We start from the raw sequence: 19,224 nt of genomic DNA, 5'->3' as shown, positions 1-19,224 counted from the left end.
ACGTGTTCATAACAGGAGCGACTGCGATAGCGTCAAGTGCCTGATGTTGGAGAAGAAAAGAAAGAAAGAAAAAGAAAGAGAGAGAGAGAGAGTGAGAGAGAAAGAGAGGAAGAAGGCGGCAAGAGATGGGCGCTTGATACGTTTCATCCGATAGAAAGAGAAGGTTGGAGCAAGTAAGAAGAGCCGAAAAAGAGTACAAACTGCACCGCACGATAGAAGGGAGCGACAAAGAACGCGATATCGGAACGAGCGGAAAGAAGATGAAGTTCATCCCTTCGTCTTCGTCGGGCTCGAAGAAGAAGAAGAAGAAGCTGGAACGTTAGTGCGGCAAGGACGGCGCCGGCAGACATCGGTAAAGACTGATAAGGACGCGCGATTCCACATCCTCTCTTCGCCCCGCGAGGATGAAGAACGGGGAAGCAGCACGGGAGAAAAGAGAGAAAGAAAAGACGAACGGAGAGCGACGTAAGTGCCGAGAAAAACCCAGAACGATACTACTAGCGAAGAAGAGAAAAACGGGAAACAGAATGTGCTTGGTAGGAAGGGAAATGGAGAGCAACATTGTTGTATGAAGAGCAACGAAGTGCGATATCGTTGGGGGAACTTCGATGAGAACTGGCAAGAGTCGGAGGGAAACACGGATCGTTCTGTGAGCATAAGAGAAAAAGACGCGAGACTGCTACAAGATAAGGGGAAACGTCGTGAAAAGAAAAGGTCGGAGAAGATAAAAAGAGCGTGGAAAAGATAGGTAGGATGTTTTTTAGCGAGAAAGAAAATGAAATAGAGGAAGAGAAAGCACAAAAAGATCTTATTTATCCACTTCTCTTTTCTTCTCTCGCGCATAAAATACCAAACGGCTGAGTGTGTAATAATAAAAATTGACGTTGTACAATAAATCTAACTGGCACAATCAAGCTAATTAACGATGAAATACAATTCCATTATTGATGCTACAGAATCGATGACCACGAGTAGCCGGGTTATAACGTGTAGAAAGAGAGCGAGAATTTCGTGCTCGTGAGCGCTCGCGAGTGTCTCTGTGTGTGTGTGTGTGTGTGTGTGTGTTTGCGCGCGCGCTCGCGCGCGTGCAAGTGTACATCTGTCAGTGCGAATGAGTGAGCGAGCGAGCGAGCGAGGATTCGAGAGGAAGCGAGAGAACAGGCGGCGAAAGGGAGAAACGAGGTTTCTTCGCTCACTCGCGCTCACGCACGGTCGATCGCTCCCGCCGGCGGCCATTTTGTGCTCGCTCGTAGACCCGGCGTTCCCGGCCGGTCCCCGGGAAAATATTGGCCGACGGTTTCCCGCGATAGCGCGCTCGTTGAGCGTCATTCGCGCGACGGAAATGCGCCGCGATCGCCGTTCAACGAAACAGATTCGACGCTCGACGAGCGAGCGCGTCGCGACGCGCACTCAACGCCCTGAATCGGTTGTCCTGGACATGTTGATATCCCGCCGTGAAGGACAATTCGTTTTACGCCGGAATCCCTTCTGTTCTCCTTCCCGTCCGCGGTACAGCCGGCCACGAAAACACGAGAGCATGAATCGCTCCGGGGCGAGTTCTTTCGAGGATATTGTGTCAAAATGTTGAAATATGCGTTATACGATGTATAAACCAGAATTTTCTGAATCTCGTTCTCTTCTCCGAATGTCCACGTACTTTTATATCCGTTAGAAAAGTTTCAGATTTATATCGTTTTTCCTTTTTTTTTTTTGGCGTACGCAATCTCTTAAGACTGAATGCTTTTAAAATCGCAAAAAATTCTTGAAAAAGAATTCTTTGAAAGAAAAAAAAGGAAGGAAGAAATATATATACGTATATATGTACTCTGTGCATATATAATACATAATTATATAAAGAAGTTGCCACATATACATTTTGAACGGCACTGTTTCGAGTTTAGATCCTTTTTTTATGGTACAGATAAAAAATTCAATTAAAACTAATGCTGTTAAAGCGCGGTTCTCTCTGATCGCGTCAATCGCAATGATGAGGGTCGACACGCGATGAGGTATAAAACAACAATTATACACGCGCGAGAAGAGAGCAGCGTAAAAAAAAAAAAAGAAAAAAAAAGAAAAAAAAGATATTCATTAGTAATGCAATTTCAATAGCCGATTCAATGGACGATCACAAAATTCACGAGTGACACACGTGGCATCGGATTCAACGTAATAAAAAGCCTTTGACCTTTTCAGAAAGTCGACGCTTTTTCGAATAGGAAATGCCGGAACGCGCGCGTCGAACAAGCTCAAATATTTTTAGAGCGTACCGAGAAAAAAAACAACAATTGCCAGAATAAACTGTCTCATGCCGCAGAGAGAGAGAGAGAGAGAGTGTGATCAGAAATATCCAGGCACAACAAACACTTCCGTGTTACAATCTCTAAAAAACGTCACTAAAACTGCACACGTATGCTGCATACGTATAGTAGGTACCTAGTGTTTTCTCCGTGCTGTCGACACATTTCCAGAAAATAACAGTAAAAATAAGTAATAAACACCCGAACGGATACAAACTGCTTCATTGCACCGTTCCCATTCTCGTTCGACTGCGCATTGTAACACACACAACACACAGGAAAAGCAGCCGCTTTCCCGGATTAATATTAATGCCCGATACCGCTTGCGCGCGTCGAATAATATACGTTCCTCGTGTCGTTCGTAAAAAAAAAAAAAAAAAAAAAACCAAAAATCGAATCGCATCTAGCTTCACTAGCCAAACCTTCGTCGAATCGAGAACAGGACGCCAGCGTTGCAACTCGACGAGGCTCGTCCGGAAATCGCGACTGTACCGTTATGAGTTACGAGTGCCATTCTGCCGGCATGAATACGAGATGTCTTTTGGAAGCGTTCCAGGAAGCTTTTCAAATTGAATTAGAGAAAACGTTCGCCCCGCTGAGCTTTGTGAGACTCGCAAACTGTGACCACCGACACCGACGATATTTGACTGCTACTTTAACTCGTGATTTTAACGAGGACCAGGCCAGAAAAGATTTAGAATTCTCGTAATTTGTTATTTTCTAACATATAGCGCACAAGAGTTATATCGAAATGAAAGAGGATTAACTTCAGGTCGTAGAGAGAGCACTATTTCAACATATTAGTAAAATAGTGTTCAACAATTTTTTATTGCGATTTAAACGTATCGACCGCAAAAAAAAAAAATAGCTCTACGGTCTCAATTTTTTATTCTTGATTTCGTATCACGGAGCTTTGATCTTTACTCTGCTTGTGTTATAAAAAACATTATATTGCATTGTATATGAATCAATGAGAGAAAAATAAGACAAAATACCCCGTGTACGCGCCACTCAATTAGCCGTCTCATCTCTTTTTGTTAATTAAGTAAGATGGTAATTAAGAAATGAAAATTGCACGAAAACATAAACGTGCTCTTTTCCCCTTCGCTCGAGACAGGAGGCGAACGAGAAAGGAGCGTTTTCATATTTCAACCTGTGTAATCTTCTCTACATTTCAAATCAGCATAATTTAATTAAGAGAGACGTGAAGAGAAGAAATCTAATTAAAAATTTCATAACAAAATGAAGATAAATTCAATTATCTTATAAACAATGTCTTTGTTTTTTTTTTTTTGCACAAAAGATATATTTTTTTCCCCACTCTCTGTCCTTCTACATTTTCATATTTTTCTCGGCGGTGTGTAAAGACGTGAATAAAATAAACAGTAATTTCCGAAAGCTCTCTAAAATATGGATATCGCGAGATGGATTCGTGAATTTCACCTTTACTACCGGAGTAGTGCAAATATCCGAATCCGACGGCGAAGAAGCGAACGTAAGGGAAAGGAGAAGAAGGACGAAAGGGAGATTTTCAAGAAGGACGACACTCGGTGTAATCTCGACAGAGATCAAAATATATAACGGTCCTGACCCCACTTGTAGATTTGCCCGAGTCGCATAAGGGAGAGAAGATCGCTAAGATCGGACCTTTCCCTATTATATTGGGTCGCAATTTCCATTTCAAGAGCGACGAGGCGGAGACGACGGCAGAGCGGATTTTTCGCGTTTAATTCCAAACGGCGTATTCATTCGGGTGACTCGAATATCGAATGTTATTAATTCGCTCGCGCGCAAACCGGTCTTCCATCTGCTTTCTTTTTGCGACGTCGACTGATACATTTGTGATACGTTATGTACATAAGTGTGCACCGTAAAGTGAACGATATGTCGGTATTGCAATTTTCAGAGAGAGATTATTAATCTTCCTTCCGCGATAAAAAAAATATAAAATTCACTTATACAAGATCATGTACTTTTCAATTTAAACGAACATATGTATTTTTGAAATTTGTGACAGATATTAAAGTCTGAGAACAAGACTGTCGTCGATAGCGACTCTCTCAATTGTGAGTCGTTAATAGAAACGATAATAATAATTTATCGCAGTTGAAAAGAAGGGGAATATCCTCCTTTATCGTTAGCGAACTCGACCGCTTTGTGACCGAGCCGCTTAAAGACGTATTTAATCAATTGCCGATTACAATAATGTATATATCGAACGCGTTAATTGAGACAATGCCGCTCACCCGGTAATTGTTTCTTTCCCGCTATCGACAAAACGTGTAACGAGAACAAACTTTTCGCGAAACGAGCATTCGTTTTGACGTACAATTTCGTTTATCGCAAAATTTGCAAGTTTATTTTTTCCAGAATTCTCGCGATAAATTACTTACAATAAATTATTACGTGAGATTTTCAACAAAAAAAAATTTTTCCAGAAAAAGAGACAATTCTGATTTTATTAACCTTTAATTTTTTTTGTGCGCGTGTCCTTTAGTTTTACAACCCATATATTTGTCTCCAAAATGGAGATTTGAAACATTCGGCAGATCTACCGCATAACGTACATTTTTTTTTATGTGGAGTTACGTGATATATATATATAAAGCTTAGTGATCAACATTAAAAAAAAAAAAAAAAAAAAACCAATTCACGATCACATCCTTGAACCGTCGGATCGAGTGTGTTTAATACTTTATTTTTACTTTATGAGACTATGTTATTACAACTATTACGATCCAGGAAAGTGATAAAATACGATGCAAACGTTAATTAATCAGACTTATCGATAAAACTGATGCTGATACTGAAGTTGCGATACGCCGATAAAAAACATATTCATCAAGATCTGAGATAAACTGTATTATCGTATTAATGCAAACAGTCGCGTAATCGTTGGGAACAAGAAAAAAACGCCGCTCGTGTTTAAAAAAAAGTAATAACCAACGTCGATATATAAAGCAGTAATAGACGGCGTGTAGTATAAAATTTCTAGCATAGAAGTATGTATGTAAGAAAAAAACGTGTAATGCGGTTGCCGACAAGATACCTTTGTAAGAAACAAATAGAGACGACAAAGAAAAAAAGAGTGTCGCGTCGGACAAATAGCAGTGCAGCTATAATGTTGGTTTCGTGAGCGCTCTTCGTGCTCTCGATACAGTAGCCAATAACGGCCAGTATTTACGCTCCCCTTTCCCAATGCATCATGACCCTTACGTTCGTGATACGACCCGCATGAAAAACCCAACTGCGATTTTCTTCTCCTATATTCATAACGCACGTAATTTATTTTACAAACTACTCGATTTGTTTAGTTTAATTCTTTTTTGAAAAACCGTTGTTGTATCACTCGTTTGAAAAAGTAAAAATTTATATTATATAAACATTCATGTTTTTTTTGTGTGTTGTATAAAATCAGAGTAACATGTTTAAAAAAAAGATAGATTGTGAGTGTGTGTGTGTGTGTACAACATGTTACATTCATACAATATCTAACATAAAAATTAAATTAAATTGACTTGTGCTAATTAACTTCTTAGTTCATTGTAGAACTACACATTTGCATATTTAAGATAATGCGATGCACAGTGTGTATGTGTGTGCGCGCGAACGTATGAAATGTCCGAACGTGCGGCTTAGATATTTGCGCAAGATATTTGCTATTTGCATTGTCATAATCATATCGCAATACAAGAGTCTAGTGTCTAGTGTCGCCGTTTCGCAATGTCAGTATAAGCTTCGTCCAAGTAGACGCGTTATCATACACGTTGCGATTATTAGCATTATACAAGGTAGCGAATACTCGACTTTGACGATGTTTGCGCGATTGTTGTGTTCAGAGAGAGATCAATCAAATATTATTAGCATCTACATCAAAACACACGGGAATGTATATTCATTGAATAATAGAAAGAAAAAAAAACAAAACGCATCTGACATAAAATAGTTCATAAATTATTGCAATAACTTGTAAAAAACTAGCGACGCGGGGCGTTACATTAAAAGCTCGCACGTCTTATGAGAAACTATTGAAATCAATTGTACATATATTAAAGAGATAAAAAAAAAAAAAAAACAAAAAAAAATATCGGCTTGTTGCTCGAGTATTCTGCAATGTGGTCGTCTCAAATTTGAGAAGCTCTCGTAATTGTACGGCGCAGTCGACGCGAGATATCGCGGGATCGCGCAAAAAGTGCGCGCGCGGATGTAACCGCGTAATTACATTGCACGAACGGACGGCGGGAACGGACAGCCGGCTTGGCTTGTGCTTTTTCGACATAATTGAATTCGGGATAATTGATCGGAGCGAGCGAATCGTCGGGGCGCACGAAGCACACTCATAATTATCAAACTTCGGTACTGTTATCGGGCCAGTTCATGATTATTACCGTCGCATAATTTGCCGACAATTAGCGCCGCGAGCGAGGTCTGTTGCGTGCGATAAACACAACGTGATGGCACGGCTGCACGGAAACAGAGCGAGAAGCTGCCTTGAAAATTATCTATCGACTTCTTGCCTCGTAATGTAAAGATCGACAATTATGAGAGATCCTCGCGATAAGAATTAATACAAATTATTCAAATAACTAGTACAACGGGTTTTTATTAATACACGCATGTATATATATATATATATATAAGCTACGCTGATTCTTATTTTTAAATTTTTGTCGCTGTTTCTTCTAGAATAGTTCCAATTGCTAAAAAAACTAATTTGTGAAAAAATTCCCGCCCCAATCGGATAAGAGCAAAAAGAGTCCCTGGGCCTTTTACTACATCACTATGTATTATGCATTTAAATAGTTCGTTAATGTTTAAGACCCAGGGGCTCCTTTTCCTCTTATCCGATTGGGCTGAACTTTTTCACAGATTATTTTTTTTTAGCAATTGCAACATTCTCAGAGGTGCCACAAAAAGAAACTTCAAAAACTTTTTACAAGAGTAAATAAGAGCCACTCTTGGCTACGCCGAATAAGCTTCCGATGGTTAACTGGATACGCTTAAAAGGTCTATCATTGTTTCGTTGGAAAGTTCCTTCGGTCACACAGCATGCGATATCCAAGAGGCAGAACGCAATAACTCACGCATCCCCGTCTCTTAGAGCTGTCGTAACAGCTTACGTACTCCAAAACGTTCGGCGCATTGTTCGACAATAGAGGTGGGGTTTTGTTGCCCGTAACGAATGATACTCAATTACGCGAAAAAAAGGCAGGAAAAGAACGCGATTTCATCACGGTCGCGAGCACAATGCACACACACACACACTCGCACACAATCGCTCCATCACCGCTAAACGTGTCAGCGTCGGCGTAAAGATCGACTATACACGAGGTGTTCGCGAAAGATGAAAAACACAGCGGTGATTATATCTTTGTTCAGCGCGAGATATTTCTTTAAAAATTAAAAAAAAAAATCCTCATATTTCGCAGCTTGTTAATTTTCGATCGACTCAATATCAGTAATAAATTTTGTAACAAGCTAACAAAACAATTGACGATAATGAGTTAAATCGACTATTTCGATATCAAAAAGTTTGACATTACACAATAAATCGATTATTGAATTAGTTTGATAAAGATCGCGATGTTATCTTGATATCTTTGTGCAAGTAAGAATGTTAATGACACGATGTGCTTGTTTCCTCCGTCTTTGTTCGAAAGAGTCATTTGAGTGCAGATTAAATAGGTTTAAAACGTAACTTGTATGTGTACATACGCACGTGGCGATAAAGTAGCTACGATAAACTATCTTTCTCGTGTCCTCGACATGGTAAATATCGCGTAGACGATACCGTAGACAGGTCACGTAGACGCGATTTTATAGTCTAGCGCACACTTTGCAGTCAAACACAATTCCCATCATAACAGCGTGTCGGTATTCAAAATACCGCAAGCAATATCGATCGTGAAGCTCTCTACGTTTACTCGTCCGTGTCGAATAAATTTCAATCTCTCCGCGACGCATAAAGCGACGAAAAATGCAACCATAACTAGTAACACACTAGTCGAGCGAAATAGACCATGAAGTAGTTCTTTCGCGAGCGCACATACCTCGTTACATTTAATATCTGCTTGCAAACTTATTTAGCATGTATCCTCTTATGTGTGTGCGCTACGGTTAAATAATATTACCGTTCTCTCGCAAGTCAGACTTTCTGTATATTTGATATGCTTCGGTGTAAAAAAAAATCCGGGAAAAAAAATAAAAGGAGGTAACAAAACAAGTATTGCATAATTGAACACGAAGCTCTTTAATTAATACAAAAACTATTCGCAACCGCTAATGACTCAATTAATATTATCGAGAGAGATTGTCACTCCTAATCGCTGTTTTATGTAAATTATCAACAATAATATGTATGTAAGTTTCACGTATTTTATGTGTTTGAAAATTTGCATGTAATCAAAATAAATGGAGAACATAACAAAACTAGATCTTTTAACGTACAACAGCGACAATAATTTTATACACATTAAAGCACCGGAAGTTTACGAACAGCTGACGACGCGAGTAATGTCGAAGCTAGAATAATATCATTTCGCGGAATGTCGACGTCGCCCGAAACACTTTGAGCGCTTTAACGCCTCGTTAACGACACCTTCCGTTGACGATGGGGACGACGATTACGATTGCAACGACGACAACGGTCGACGATGACGAGCAACAACAACGACGAGAAACGCTAATTACTCACAGCGCGCACAGGAGAACCGTTTCGGTTCACTTGGCGTCGTTTGCGCCGCCGACAATGGCCGATTGTATCGCGGCAAAGCCGTACATATGTACTTGTCACTTCCGGACTGTTTCTCTTGTCTCCCGTGTTTAGCATTAATCAACTCAATTAATCAAAATCGCATCGCTTTTTACACCTGCGTTAACACGCGCGTAACTAATTGTGTGAACATACAACGCGTATCAAAAAGAAAATCTTACCGGTTCTTTAAGAGATCGTACTTTTTCATCGCGACCGACGTCGATAATCCGGAGATTGTTTATCGACAATCTTTCACGTTTAATTGCTTGTCAGATTTCTTTGCGTCCTATGACGATTTGTTTTCTTTTTGACGCTTCTCTTTATTACGCGAAATGCGATTTGTTTGTTATGCAACAGCTTCGAACTCGATTCGAAACGTGAAATTGTTGTGTAAGTGCTGTGTGTGCGATATCTCTACAAAAAAGTTAAATAATATAATTACAAATAATACAGAAATTCCGATTCGATGCAATATAATCTTGTGACACGACATCACATATGCGCGAAATCAGAGAGTAAATTTATCTTCCCATGCTACATGTCGAATGTGCTATTTTTTGAACGTCGCATCTCGATGAACGCTTTTTATCTCGCTGATTTTTGCCATGTTATTTATACGCGCTCACACAATACTTTTTGGTTAAATAAATGACGGTGATATTTTATTCACCGAAATTCGGCAATGGATTTCAATTATCAAAATCGGCACATGGTCAGCGATATGCTACTGTAAATATGCAACGTGCGGTTAGAAATGCGAAATTATAAACACGCGCAATTTGTGAAGAGCCATAAAGCCGTATAAATATTAATAATAACAGTTTAAAACGCGCTCTCTCTCTCTCTCTCTTTCTCTCTCCCCCTCTCTTCATTTACAAATGTAAAGATTTATATACAGCAAATGTCCCGCGAATTTTGTTTCCCCGATATATTTTTCTCTAAAATTCTGTAATACGATTGCTTTTATTGCGAAAATAACATATCATAAATAAAAATTTTATACGTACAACAAGAGAGAGAGAAAGAGAAAAAATAAAACTTCAGATAAATATACAAACTGTATTTGATATTGGTATAAAAAAAAAAAAACAGGTTTTTATATGTATGAATTGCTTTCATGGAAAAATAGCGTGTCTGGCTTAATTCCGATATAATACCGTCCACGTGATATATGCGGCAAGGTATGCGTGCACGCATAACTCACGCCTATCTCTCTGGCCTTCCGAGCATGCCTGTGGCGTACTATCGCGAGCAATTGCGAGACGACGAGGGCAAAGTGCTGGTTTAGGTTTCGTAGAAAATAAGGACGAAAATCACTCTACTGCGTGTTTCACTCAAAATTTGTGATAATTTTAGTTTTCAGTACAATTAGAATAGATTATCTAAAAACATTTACATTGCGCAAAGAAACATAAATAAATGTGTTAAGTACACGATGTGTTAATAAGAAATAAATACTGCATCGCACTTTGTCGCTAATATATGCCATTTTTTTTATTTCGAGTGTCTGCGTTAAAAATTGCTGAAATAAACATCGTCACACGTATAATGTATGCTTCAACGCCGTTATATCGTCGCGAATGTATTACCAATACTGTATCTTTTGAATAAATTTACATAAGTCATGAGAAAGAGCGACTGTGGTGTGTGTGTGTGTGTGTGTGTGTGTGTGTGAGAGAGAGAGAGAGAGAGAGAGATGCGCAAAAAGAGAGAACAGACAAATGCAATCATGGCCGGTTTGAAAAAAAAAGAGAAGCAAAAAAAAACGAAGTAAAATCAGAACGAAGGGAATTATCGGTGCGAAGGAGGCTCTCTCGATTTATTAGGCACCGGCTCAATCGCTTTTTCATCGCGCGCCATTCTTGATGCCGCCGAGGCCGACGTAAGGGCCATCGCGATGGATCGAATCGAGCACTTAAAGGGATTGCCGCGGGTACATCGCGCGCCAGAGAGAAAGAAGAGCCACGAAAGGGAAAGAGAGAGTCACTTAGTTTAATGAAAAAATAAAACCAAGCTAAAGGCGAATTTACACGGCCCGACCTCGATGATCATCCCGCCCGAATCGGTCAAAGTGAATGCATCGGATTAACGAGCTTTCGTTCAGTTGAAATTCGCGCTGCGCGCTCTTTTAACGATCGTATCTTACAATCGATCGAAGTAAATGAAAATAATATGGACGGTTATCTTAATGAAAAGTCAATTCTAAACCAATATTCTGCGTATTGTATAGGCATTTCAAAGTTCTCAATCGAAGTTGTTATAACATTTATTTATTTATTTTTTTTAACTAATTATATTTTTTTCATATTTTTCTTGCTCATCCTTTTTATCTTTATCTTTGCCTTTTAAAATATTTACATTACGTTCGTATTCTTCCTTCGCACGGGTGGTCGTCCGTGAGGATGAACCGTGTAAATTTTCGACTTAAGCTAAAAGGCTCGACGAACCACTTAAAAGACTTTCCGTGCCTCGGCATCTATCGTCAATAATATGAGAAAAAGAGAAAGATGAACGAGAGGAAACTTTTATTAAATCGGTCCTCGCGTGGAGAGCGCGGAGGCCGATAATTACTGGAAGGGAGCATCGTGTTCACGGGAGCGAAACGCCGTGCTGTCGAGAGAAAACTTACGTAATCGCGATGCGCATTTCACGAGCAAGCAGCGACCCAGGCAATTCCGCGGATTTAGACTTACGGAGAAAGTATGGAGGATGAATACGCGGTTTTACGCCGCCGCCGGTCGAACTATGCGCAAGATTTGTGAAACTGAGTTTACGACTATTAATCAACTATGAGAAAAATAAATTCCTCGCACTAAAAAGTCATTAAACTACGAGCAAACGAAAACTTTTATCTTGTTATTTTTTACTTTGATCATGTTTACGATATATGGAAGAGATTTATTAACTCTTATTTCTGGCCACCAGTTGCGAAAATACGCAGAATTCTTTTTTTTCTTACACTTAGAAAATAACGTGGAAAGTAACGTTTGGCTCTTATTGGCCCCTTGCGTTTTACGTATTTAATTTTTTATTGCGACATCGCGAATGAGAGAATTATAAATTATTTTAATTGTAAATATAACTTAACAGACGATTTTACGGTAATTTAATATTTAATGTTCAATTTGCTGAGTTCATTTCGATAATAGTCCAAAATGCGGTAACAACGTTTAATCTGCCATTGCATCATAATCCAATCGGGAAGATGCATTTAACATTTGAACACTGCGTAATAAAACGATATATATATATATATGTATATAAACACACACACACACATACACATACGTAGACGAGTGCGCGCACTCATAACCTGTGCGAACTATGCATCAGCGTTCTAATTAATCTAAACAATTAGCCGCATCATATGATATCGCGGCATGTCACGTAGCGCAGCGTTGTGTCATGGGTAATATCTATAATAAACTTCGCTTTGCATATCAGCTTCCATTAATTCTGGCGTAATTATAAGCATTCTGATGATGCATTCCCGACGATTTTGATGAGCGTGGTCGAGCAGGCGCGGCTGCATTGTTGCGCTGAATCAGAGACGCACAACTCAAATATTAATTCGTGCCGCATACAGTTTACATGAAAATTAGCCGCGGTCACGATATCGAAATAGATTATTTTATGATAATGGCACATATTATATAACGCGTCGTGTATAATAATTACAAACAGAAATACTTTGGATTGCAAATTTCGCTTGTTGACTGTAATTTTAAAACTCATGTTACTATGTTCTAATTAGTTGATAACATTAATAAGAGATAATTGTGAATTCTATCAGTTTTTGTACAAATCTCTTCTACTTCTGTGTGTGTATGGTTTTCATACACGCATACGTAAATCGAGCGCACATCGCAATCATTACCGCGCGGTTCGGCTAAGCCGAATAATAGACTCCCGGTCGATAAGCGACTATTAAGCGAACCGTCCATTTTTTAAGCGACCGGTCGGCTAAATGTTGAACTACTACGGGAAGAATTTTCTCAGTACGTGAAGCAGTCACGCGAATTTATAGCCATGGCTGTATTAGCGTAATGCTCCTACGTGCGCTGTCTACGTGGGCTGTGTGCTACACCGCGCAGTTCCACGCGAGGTGACTAAACACACGAAATCGCGCTTCGTGTCTGGAGATTCTCAGATTCTCAATGGACAGGTCGTAAATCAACGAGACATAACGCGAAGGAACGCGGCGCAACCGCGGCGCGGCGCAACGATGCGTTTCATTATGCCAAGCATTAGCGATGCACGTTCTCGCGGACGTGTGTGTGTATGTGTGTGTGTTGAATTAATATATTGCGCACATGTGTGCGTGCATACGTGCAGCAACCGTAATACATACTTAATTACCGTGAACATGTCCGATAATCTGGAAGATTAGCGTGGCACGGCGAAGCTTATTGTTCTCGACTTTACGGCAAGCGCGCACGTAGCTGATTACGTAAAACGATTAGCAGTTCATATCAATACCTTGAAATTAACTAGAGAATCACTTCTCCTTTTTCTTTCTTTTTCCTCTCTCTTCTTCTGTGACACTAATTTGGAAAGACATATATCGACCAGTAATTAAAGCAGAAAGTAATATCGGGAAACGTTAATGTATCTCTCATGTCGGTTTTATTTAATATTTTAATTCAGATCAGAATGGACTTTTCTATCAACTAATTTGCAATTATTATTCAATCAGATGACTATTGTTAAAATACATCACAATTAGATAGATTTTATATTAAAAACACACTATCTCTCGGCGGTAGCTATAAGCGCAATGTGTATTTTTGAAGAAAAAAAAAAAAAGTTTATACATGTATATATTCTTTCTTCTATTTTCACGTAACGCGGCAAGTACATTTCGTTGTTAATGCGAATCCCGCTATTACTTATACAGAAGAACTTCGTGAAAAATAAATTGGAGCTCGTGTAATTTTCCCTGTCATATGTTAGTTTACCCAAGTCAATCCTACCGTAATCCATCGCGCAACGGAAATAGTAGCAAAGAGACGTACGGCCAACCATAATAAAGCGCGGAATATATGTATATATGTATATATATACACACACGCCCGGCGATCTACATATCTGTATATTATCTACTATAAAGTTATTTTTAAGCGATGACGCGAATTCAAAATGTGCCGTAAAACATTTTTTTTCCCGAGTCCTCGTGTTCGCAATTACGCGGATAGTCTATAAAATACACGTCCACATAAAACGCGTAATAACGTCGCATCGAACGGCCGGTCGTCGCGCATTAATGGCCACTACGTGTAGCGGCATTAGCGAGTACATTAATCGATATCGGCGGCACTCGCGGTTTTAAATTGTAACCCTCATGCGTGTGGTGGTCGTCGTAGTTCTCTCCCGCCGGCAGGATATCCCGTAATACCTCCGATGGTAGATAGGAATTTCTCGCTCACAAACGCGAACGCATACAGAGACTCACACACACACACACACACACACACGTATACTGGGAAAGATAAATATAGATGGGAACAAATATTTCTTTCACAATTCGAAAGATACGCTACAACCTTTTCAAAGCAATTGATTTATTCACGACTATCTAAAAAAAGGTATGTTATAGTCAGAAAAGGTATGTTATACTCATTTCTGTGACTATTATCGGGGATAATATAGAGAATATAAACACTCAGCGACACACAAACACACTCACATATATACATATATTGTATATATAAATGCATTCAGTGAATCTTTCTGCACTCTCAGAAAAATACATTATTCTAAAAGTTTAGAGAATATTATCAGATACCGTAATAATGCGGGAATCCTCGCAAATGGAGTACGCGCTTATGCCGGAGAAATGATTCACGCGGAGCATATTGCAGCTTTCCCACATTACCGGATTCCGCAAACCCGTTTCTATATACGCGCAAACACACGGATTATGCGCAATGAAAAAGTAACGAACGGCATTTAAAATGCGTAAAGCGCACGCGGTAACGTTACCGTTCCGAGGGTTAATACCGCTGTTAGTCGCGTCGGGAATGTTTTACACTCCTTGGCGGTTCTACGCCGCGTCGGACTTCGCGTTTACAACCCGGTTGAGCCCGAGCCGCGCCGCGCCGCGCCGCGCCGGGCCGGGCCGAGTCGGCTCATAAAAAGAGAGAAGCCAAGGCGGAACATTACGCGCACAATATCCCGCGTATCTCGTTGCACGCGTATCAGATTGGCGCATCGCGCAGCGCGCGCGCGCGTGAATGCCGTCTCTGTGCGTTAAAAGGAAAAAGCGTTCCGCCGATACATATACATATCCAACGGCGTTGCTCCGATACGGCGTGCTTGTGTGTTACGGCGTCATGGAGATTCGATATCTGCACACATGCGTGTTCTCGAAACGGTGCGAATACAACGATGATTAGCCGTTACACCTGACAATACCCAATCAATATAAGTTGTTGTGCGATTTTTGACAAGTTTGATTGAAGCTGATAGACAGATTGTTAATTTAATGCCTGAAACGGTCGTTTATTTGTTTTTTTTTTTTTATTTGGAAAATTTTCGCGCGAAAGTTAATTACGCGATAATCGGCTATAAAACATCAATACCGCGCGAAGAATTTGCATTTTCTCTCTCCGAGTTTTATAATCAAAATATGTTGTGAAACATAAATAATTTGACCGTTCGTATTAATAATTTAAACATTTTGAATTCTCTCTCTCTCTCTCTAACTTCTTCAAAAATAAATAAAAATTTTAAAACTTGTAAAATTGTTTTTTTTTTTTTTTCTCTACGTAAAATACAACTTTTTCACTCAACACAAAAAAATCTAGAGAACGAGTGAGTTTGCGTCTGCTTCGAGTTCATGCCATGAAAGTTTATTCAACGAGGCATCTTCTCCATTCTCAACGTCCGAGTGTCGGAGTTACGCGTGTGTGCACGCGCGAAGCGTAGCTCCCACGCAGCCGGGACGGCGACACGCGTGAGTAACCTACGCGGCGTATTTCGCGAGTGCGAGCGCGTGCGAGCGAGCGAGCGAAAAGCAAAGCTCTCCGCCTTGAATGAATTCTCGTCGTCGCCTCGAGCGAGACTCGTGCGTCTCGTGCGTGTGTGTGTGTGTGTGTGTTTGCATACTATGTATGCGCGTGTGAGTACGCGTACGTGTGTGCATGCGTGCTCGAATGCAAGTGCGACGGACGAACGTTTCTGATGAAGGACTGTTAACGTCGAACCGGCGGCGATTATTCGCCGTTATTTCGCTATTGAATAAATCGCTTTTTATTAGAGAGATTTCTACTCGTTTGTTCGCGACGCGTGTTTTCCATTCGTGATATTTCGCGTTATCGTCGGTCGTCGATATCAAAGGTGAAGTGCCCAGTCGCCGGGGATACTTCGGACTTCGCAACAAGCTTGAAGACTCAAATACAAACGCGCGCGCGCGCGCGCAAACTACGGAAATTTATTTCGCACGTCTCTCTCGCGGTGATGGATATCGAGAATAAAACCATATATTTCCTTCCCAAGAGCTCTGTGTAATATGTAAGCGAAGCGTGTGTATCGATATACGTCGTATCGATCACCCTATATTCCCACGTTTATTTCCTTGTGTATTCTTTTTTTTTTTATTTTATTTTTAAATGTCTCCGCTTTTATACTTTTTCAAACACGCAAAGAAAGCAGAAACTCTTGCGGTATGTGTCTCGACCCTCTCGTTTAAATATACAGAATGTATGTTCTGCGATCATGCACGTGTGTGTGTGTGTGTGTGAGTATATACATATTATACATGCGCGCGAATGCGTGTGCGTGTCTGCCACAGGCGTGACTATCGTGTTCCGCGTTTGCCCGCGAGAGACACATGCGACCGGTGGTCGTCCGCGCACACGTACACGCATTGCGCGTGTGTAGATGGTCACGGTAGACCAACACTCTCACGCGATACCAGAACTTGGAGGAGCGGAAAGAAGGGGAGAGGAGGAGAAAGAGAGAGAATCGAGTTTGTTGAAATAACCTTTTCGCGATAGCGCCCGCGCGTTAAACTGTTATTCGACAGGAATCCGAGCCCGCAATGGTTAACGTTGTAGTTTTTAACCAATACATGCAAACGGGTTTTCATCTATCATCAACGTCCGTTTGGTCTCGCTCGCTTTCCGCCCGATTCGTTCGGGCAAACCGAAATGCGATTAAGTCATGTTTGCGATAATCATATAGCTGTGTGGGTTACGTGTGGTTTGCGGAAAAAAATTGCTCGCGCGCGTGTGTATACAGAGAGAAAGACAATTTCGTATAACAATAATCATATATTTATCATACCTTGCAGGTAATAAACTATATAAATACATATTAATTTCCGTTGTTTGTTTATTAGACAGGAAAATGCGAAGAGCAATATATCAAAACTTCACGTACACACGCATAAATGCACACGTGCAACAAACACATACGCAGCTTGTTGAAAAACTACACATACAAAACTTGAAAAACGTACGGCAAAACTTAAATTCGAAATAAGCAAACATATAAAACAAAATTAAACATTTATACATACATATTGTAATTAGTCACTGTCATCTTTTTTTTTTGAAAAGATGACGAGGGTGTAAACAAAGATGGCGGCCGGTCAAACGTACTAATGAAAACTGCTACGCTTACGCGGTCGAGAAATTCATTCTGTTTTATACGCGTAGTTTTTCAGCGGTTAAAATAAAAGGGAAGGAAGGAACACACAAAGTCACACTTACCGTTGTGCGCGCGTGTTGTGACGAGAGACATAGACGCGCGTACACACGCGAGCGATGACCGTCGGAACACGTCCGCTCTCCCTTCCTCCGGGCTGTCCAACCTGTGATGGTGTTTGTTTCCCGGTGTAATACAACCACCTTAATACGCACAGCTCTCCTCTTTTGTAATCCAAAACGTTCGTAGTTTTGCCGCACTCGCCGCTCTTCGAACGAGCTTCACCTCTCGCGCGACCCTGTTCTCACAAACACATCCACACGCAGATCGGAGCAATGCAGCCGCCGCGAAGAAACTCGTCCCGGAGTCGTTGTTCTCGCACCCGCGGCGGATACACCCCGATCGAAGGTGACCGCGAAGTCGCAACGCGCAATACCGTCTCGGTATTTACACCCGTAACTTGGATTTTTTCTTCCGTGTCGCACGACGAATATCTTCCTATCCTTTTCTCCTGTTTGCTGCTGTCCCTCTTCTCTTTTCTACGTGTGTGTTCTCACTCGTTTTGTGTGTGTATGTGTGTGTGTGTGTGTATGTGTATATTTATGTGTGTGTATTGCACGCGCGCACCACTTCGCCGCCGCCGCCACCGCCGCCGCCGCCGCTGTTACGCCCGGTAAACACGTATACAAACGCGCCGGAGCACACAGAGAAACACGGAGCACTCGCGACGAGACGCGATGCGACGATGGTACGAAGTAAAACGAAAGGGTCGTCGCGCGCGACGACCGTTGTTGCTTTTTCCGCGGCTACTCCTTTCGGCGGCAGTACGCCCTAAAGTTGGCTTCTCGTTACGGTCGATTTACAAACGTCGCGCACACGTCACGTACATACAAACACGCCCGTATCCGCGTCTCTAACCCGGCGTGAGCGCACCTTACGGCGTGAACACTTCTTTCTTGCTTTTGTTTTCTTTTTTTTTTTTTTTTACCTTCTTATCTCTTACTCTCTAAACTCGAACTATCTCTGTCCGCACCGCGCTTTCTACGTGTTGCGTTTCTCTCGATCTCGCGGGACGGGTCGCCCGGGCTGCGCTATTTCTCTCTCGCTCGCTCCGAATCCTCCTATCTCCGTCGCTCTTCGTAGAAACCGACACTAATACCAACAACTCGCGCCCGTCTCCTCTTCCCTCCAGCGCCTCTTCGTCGTTCCCACCGTAGAGTCACACTCACACGCGAAAAACGATGCCAGTGTGTACGCGGAACACGGCCGACGAACGGGCCAAACAGTCGCGCGAACGTAGCAGCGGGTTGCTCCTTCTTGCCCGTCGTCGTCGACGCCACCGTCGCCGCCAGAGAGAAGCACGCACACGCGGCACACTCTCACACATACACATACGCATGCACTTTTCTCCGTTTCGTCGTTCGCTCGCTCGGTCGGTCGTTCTCCTCTCGCGCGGCCGTGCGCGAGAGCGGGACACACCCGGGTGGTTTTCGTTCTCGATCGGCCGTCCGAACGTACAGT

General features: G+C 41.4%; 1 protein-coding gene across 2 annotated transcripts in view; it reads right to left on the bottom strand.

Annotated features, from left to right (window-relative positions):
• LOC109857233 (zinc finger protein 608) overlaps positions 1-18,295 on the bottom strand; it is a 139,084-nt gene extending 120,789 nt beyond the window's left edge. For both annotated transcript variants that reach the window (XM_020433399.1, XM_020433394.1), the window contains exon 1: positions 17,769-18,295. The gene's annotated coding sequence lies outside the window, so the exon portion shown is untranslated. The remainder of the gene's footprint in view (positions 1-17,768) is intronic.
• Positions 18,296-19,224: the final 929 nt, after the last annotated feature.

This window comes from Pseudomyrmex gracilis, unplaced genomic scaffold (assembly GCF_002006095.1).
Source record: "Pseudomyrmex gracilis isolate BER0280 unplaced genomic scaffold, ASM200609v1 scaffold_5, whole genome shotgun sequence".
Taxonomy (NCBI): Eukaryota; Metazoa; Arthropoda; class Insecta; order Hymenoptera; family Formicidae; genus Pseudomyrmex; species Pseudomyrmex gracilis.
Note: the sequence above shows the minus strand (reverse complement) of the source record. Positions and strands in the feature narration are given on the sequence as shown.